This window comes from Bombina bombina, chromosome 9 (assembly GCF_027579735.1).
Source record: "Bombina bombina isolate aBomBom1 chromosome 9, aBomBom1.pri, whole genome shotgun sequence".
NCBI classification, from domain to species: domain Eukaryota; kingdom Metazoa; phylum Chordata; class Amphibia; order Anura; family Bombinatoridae; genus Bombina; species Bombina bombina.
Window position 1 is genome coordinate 262,779,735 of NC_069507.1, and position 6,000 is coordinate 262,785,734.

General features: G+C 37.9%; 1 long non-coding RNA gene across 1 annotated transcript in view; it reads right to left on the bottom strand.

Annotated features, from left to right (window-relative positions):
- The window catches only part of LOC128639698 (uncharacterized), a 29,568-nt gene extending 23,916 nt beyond the window's left edge, over positions 1 to 5,652 (bottom strand). The window contains exon 1 of the long non-coding RNA XR_008399241.1: positions 5,106 to 5,652. This is a non-coding gene — a long non-coding RNA (uncharacterized LOC128639698). The remainder of the gene's footprint in view (positions 1 to 5,105) is intronic.
- Positions 5,653 to 6,000: the final 348 nt, after the last annotated feature.

The following is a 6,000-nucleotide window of genomic DNA, read 5'->3' on the forward strand; positions in this document are numbered from 1 at the left end:
CTGCACCTAACACCCTAACATGTACCCCGAGTCTAAACACCCCTGACCTTACACTTATTAACCCCTATTCTGCCGCCCCCGCTATCGCTGACCCCTGCATATTATTATTAACCCCTAATCTGCCGCTCCGTAAACCGCTGCTACTTACATTATCCCTATGTACCCCTAATCTGCTGCCCCTAACACCGCCGACCCCTATATTATATTTATTAACCCCTAATCTGCCCCCCACAACGTCGCCGCTACCTACCTACACTTATTAACCCCTAATCTGCAGAGCGGACTGCACCGCTATTATAATAAAGTTATTAACCCCTAATCCGCCTCACTAACCCTATAATAAATAGTATTAACCCCTAATCTGCCCTCCCTAACATCGCCGACACCTAACTTCAAACATTAACCCCTAATCTGCCGACTTGAGCTCACCGCTATTCTAATAAATGTATTAACCCCTAAAGCTAAGTCTAACCCTAACACTAACACCCCCCTAAATTAAATATAATTTAAATCTAACGAAATAAATTAACTCTTATTAAATAACTTATTCCTATTTAAAGATAAATACTTACCTGTAAAATAAACCCTAATATAGCTACAATATAACTAATAATTACATTGTAGCTATTTTAGGATTAATATTTATTTTACAGGCAACTTTGTAATTATTTTAACCAGGTACAATAGCTATTAAATAGTTAATAACTATTTAATAGTTACCTAGTTAAAATAACAAAATCACCTGTAAAATAAATCCTAACCTAAGTTACAATTAAACCTAACACTACACTATCAATAAATTAATTAAATAAAATACCTACAATTATCTACAATTAAACCTAACACTACACTATCAATAAATTAATTAAATACAATATCTACAAATAAATACAATTAAATAAACTAACTAAAGTACAAAAAATAAAAAAGAACTAAGTTACAAAAAATAAAAAAATATTTACAAACATAAGAAAAATCTTACAACAATTTTAAACTAATTACACCTACTCTAAGCCCCCTAATAAAATAACAAAGCCCCCCAAAATAAAAAAATGCCCTACCCTATTCTAAATTACTAAAGTTCAAAGCTCTTTTACCTTACCAGCCCTGAACAGGGCCCTTTGCGGGGCATGCCCCAAGAAATTCAGCTCTTTTGCCTGTAAAAAAAACACATACAATACCCCCCCCCCCAACATTACAACCCACCACCCACATACCCCTAATCTAACCCAAACCCCCCTTAAATAAACCTAACACTAAGCCCCTGAAGATCTTCCTACCTTATCTTCACCATACCAGGTTCACCGATCGGTCCAGAGTCTTGATCCAAGCCCAAGCGGGGGGCTGAAGAGTGATGTCCATCCTCGGGCTGAAGTCTGGATCCAAGCGGCGGCTGAAGAAATCCATCATCGGGCTGAAGTCGGAAGTCCATCATCGGGATGAAGTCTTCTATCAAGCCGCATCTTCAATCTTCTTTCTTCTGGAGCGGAGCGGAGCCATCTTCTTCCAAGCCGACGCGGAACATCCTCTTCAACCGACGAATAGACGACGAATGACGGTTCCTTTAAGGGACGTCATCCAAGATGGCGTCCCTCGAATTCCGATTGGCTGATAGGATTCTATCAGCCAATCGGAATTAAGGTAGGAATATTCTGATTGGCTGATGGAATCAGCCAATCAGAATCAAGTTCAATCCGATTGGCTGATCCGATCAGCCAATCAGATTGAGCTTGCATTCTATTGGCTGATCGGAACAGCCAATAGAATGCGAGCTCAATCTGATTGGCTGATTGGATCAGCCAATCGGATTGAACTTGATTCTGATTGGCTGATTCCATCAGCCAATCAGAATATTCCTACCTTAATTCCGATTGGCTGATAGAATCCTATCAGCCAATCGGAATTCGAGGGACGCCATCTTGGATGACATCCCTTAAAGGAACCGTCATTCGTCGTCTAGTCGTCGGTTGAAGAGGATGTTCCGCGTCGGCTTGGAAGAAGATGGCTCCGCTTCGCTCCAGAAGAAAGAAGATTGAAGATGCGGCTTGATAGAAGACTTCATCCCGATGATGGACTTCCGACTTCAGCCCGATGATGGATTTCTTCAGCCGCCGCTTGGATCCAGACTTCAGCCCGAGGATGGACATCACTCTTCAGCCCCCCGCTTGGGCTTGGATCAAGACTCTGGACCGATCGGTGAACCTGGTATGGTGAAGATAAGGTAGGAAGATCTTCAGGGGCTTAGTGTTAGGTTTATTTAAGGGGGGTTTGGGTTAGATTAGGGGTATGTGGGTGGTGGGTTGTAATGTTGGGGGGGGGGTATTGTATGTTTTTTTTTACAGGCAAAAGGGCTGAATTTCTTGGGGCATGCCCAGCAAAGGGCCCTGTTCAGGGCTGGTAAGGTAAAAGAGCTTTGAACTTTAGTAATTTAGAATAGGGTAGGGCATTTTTTATTTTGGGGGGCTTTGTTATTTTATTAGGGGGCTTAGAGTAGGTGTAATTAATTGAAAATTGTTGTAAGATTTTTCTTATGTTTGTAAATATTTTTTTATTTTTTGTAACTTAGTTCTTTTTTATTTTTTGTACTTTAGTTAGTTTATTTAATTGTATTTATTTGTAGATATTGTATTTAATTAATTTATTGATAGTGTAGTGTTAGGTTTAATTGTAGGTAATTGTAGGTATTTTATTTAATTAATTTATTGATAGTGTAGTGTTAGGTTTAATTGTAACTTAGGTTAGGATTTATTTTACAGGTGATTTTGTTATTATTTTAACTAGGTAACTATTAAATAGTTATTAACTATTTAATAGCTATTGTACCTGGTTAAAATAATTACAAAGTTGCCTGTAAAATAAATATTAATCCTAAAATAGCTACAATGTAATTATAATTTATATTGTAGCTATATTAGGGTTTATTTTACAGGTAAGTATTTAGCTTTAAATAGGAATAAGTTATTTAATAAGAGTTAATTTATTTCGTTAGAATAAAATTATATTTAACTTAGGGGGGTGTTAGGGTTAGGGTTAGAATTAGCTTTAGGGGTTAAAAAATTTATTAGAATAGCGGTGAGCTCCGGTCGGCAGATTAGGGGTTAATAAGTGTAGGCAGGTGGCGGCGACGTTGTGGGGGGCAGATTAGGGGTTAATAAATATAATATAGGGGTCGGCTGTGTTAGGGGCAGCAGATTAGGGGTACATAAGGATAACGTAGGTGTCGGCGCTTTGTGGTCGGCAGATTAGGGGTTAATTATTGTAGGTAGCTGGCGGCGACGTTGTGGGGGGCAGATTAGAGGTTAATAAATATAATATAGGGGTCGGCGGTGTTAGGGGCAGCAGATTAGGGGTACATAAGGATAACGTAGGTGGCGGTCGGCAGATTAGGGGTTAAATTTTTTTATTAGATTGGCGGCGATGTGGGGGGACCTCGGTTTAGGGGTACATAGGTAGTTTATGGGTGTTAGTGTACTTTAGAGCACAGTAGTTAAGAGTTTTATAAACCGGCGTTAGCCCAAAAAGCTCTTAACTACTGACTTTTTTCTGCGGCTGGAGTTTGGTCGTTAGATTTCTAACGCTCACTCCAGACACGACTCTAAATACCGGAGTTAGAAAGATCCCATTGAAAAGATAGGATACGCAATTGACGTAAGGGGATCTGCGGTATGGAAAAGTCGCGGCTTGAAAGTGAGCGTTAGACCCTTTAATCACTGACTCCAAATACCTGAGGGCGGTAAAAACCAGCGTTAGTAGCCTCTAACGCTGGTTTTGACGGCTACCGCCAAACTCCAAATCTAGGCCTACGACTAAAACTAAAAAACATTTGCTGCCAAAATTTACACTGTAAAACATTTCAGCCTAGATTACAAGTGGAGAGTTATTTTGCTAAATATTTCTAGTGTAAATTGCGTTAGTGTAAAAGTGTACTGTGAGCATCTGAGCGCTTGTATTACAAGCAGAAAGGATTGTTTAACCTACAGCAAAACTAACATTACCAGAGCTGAATATAAACTGTAATTCCCATTGTAAAGTTTTGAGAAACCTACCAATTACCCCTTATACAAATGCAAATCACTAATACAAAAAAACATTCAGCATGAATAAACCTCACAAGTGTTTACAAAAGGACAATAGCAATGTGCGTGTATAAAATGTACCTTTTCATTTACAAAATAAAAATCTAGTAAATTAATTAAACACACATTTAAGATGAGCATTATGGGTATACAGTACACGTGTCTATGATGTGTAAATTACATGTATAAGATTATTTATTATACATTTAGGTAATCTCACTGTAACAAAACACTTTTATTTAATCTCACTGTATGTAAGCGCTTTTATTTAATCTCACTGTAACAAAATACTTTTATATAATCTCACTGTACCAAAACGCTTTTATGTAATCTCCCTGTACCAGAATCTTTTATGTTGAGCCAATCACCTGCATTTAATGGCACGGTCAGTACAATGAGATCGTATAGACACGGTTGGTACAGGGAGATAAAGATTTGCATCTCATCAGTTTCAGTAGTTATAATACCATCTTTTTACAAACACGTGTTTTACCATGTGAGATGTTTCAAAAGGATATTATGCCAGATATTAATAACCCGCACATTTACTCTTGTTTCTAAACCAAAAAAAAAAAAAGCAGAAAAGTGATAAAATGCTTTTGTTTCCATTGTTCTCTCAAAGTATTGGTTTCCCTGTGTATACAGTGAGAGAAAAGATAGGATGTTATGTAAAAATGGAGATAAGCTAATGAGCTCTGCTCTCCCTGCAAGCTCAGCTACTTTGATTACGTTTTGGCTTCAATAGGGAGATACAACTATTTTATATACAAATTATAGCTAAAGGAACAATTTCCCATATATATTAAACTCTGCAGCTGGTATAATCAGAGCTCTTTGAAAAATGTCTTGAAAAAGTATAAAAATAAAATCTAAGAGGCCAGTAGTTTTTTGGTTTCTAAAGTCCTGTATGAGCAGTTACAATAGTGTTACCAGAAAATGTTCAGCATCCTTTAATGAATGCTCCTTTAATTACCTCTGATAAAACACTCCAGAGATTAAGCAGCAATTACCTACAATCTGTGCACTTACCATCAGGCTTTTTATGTTCAGTGATATTTTCCCTCCTCATCTTTCCACAGCGCCCCATACATTGCCATCTTAACCATCCCACTGTCAATAACGATGATGGATCGATCACTTGGAACCATAAAGTTGAAACACATCAGCTCATCTTTGTCACCACGTTTGGCGATGGCGGTCACGTAAATGTCGCCCTGCAGGGGTATATTAATTACCTCCCTAGAGGGAATTCGTAAGAACTGGATCCTTGTGTCTGGTTTAAGAATCACAGTAATCTTGGTCCCCACATTTACATTGGCTTCCACCTTATCTGACACATTGACCCCTCCATCGATAGTGGCCTCTATTGCAATCTCATTAAGGTGCAACTTCCTTGACTCAAAAAAAATCCACACCTCACTGCTGCAGGCGTTGGCAATATGAGTGTTTTCATTTCCCATTTTAAGAGGTCTTTGCAAAAATCTCAGAGATTACACAGCTTGAAAAAGAAATAGTTCAGCGACACTCTGAAGCCTTGTGTATTTTATAGACATAATATATAGAACAGTATGCTTTTATAATGTTTGTGAGATGGAAATAAAAGCCCCACCCTTAGATAATTTCAAAAGGTTTCGCAATGTCAAAAAAAAAAAGAATCTATTTGTGCCCAAGCATCCTGCACGGAAACAATAAAGAATGACTACAGCAATGCAGTAATTGTAAATATTCTTTTATACACAAAGTTATTCAAAACATTGACAAATCACTTAAAGAGACTATATTTTATTTATTTATATTTATTCCAGGGCAATTTATAGAGAATCTGGCTCCCAGGGTCAAATTCTAAAATGTGCCTTCCTCTTAATTTTAAAGTGTGACTTTCCATGCCTCACTGACCCCCCCACAAAAAAACACAGACACAGGT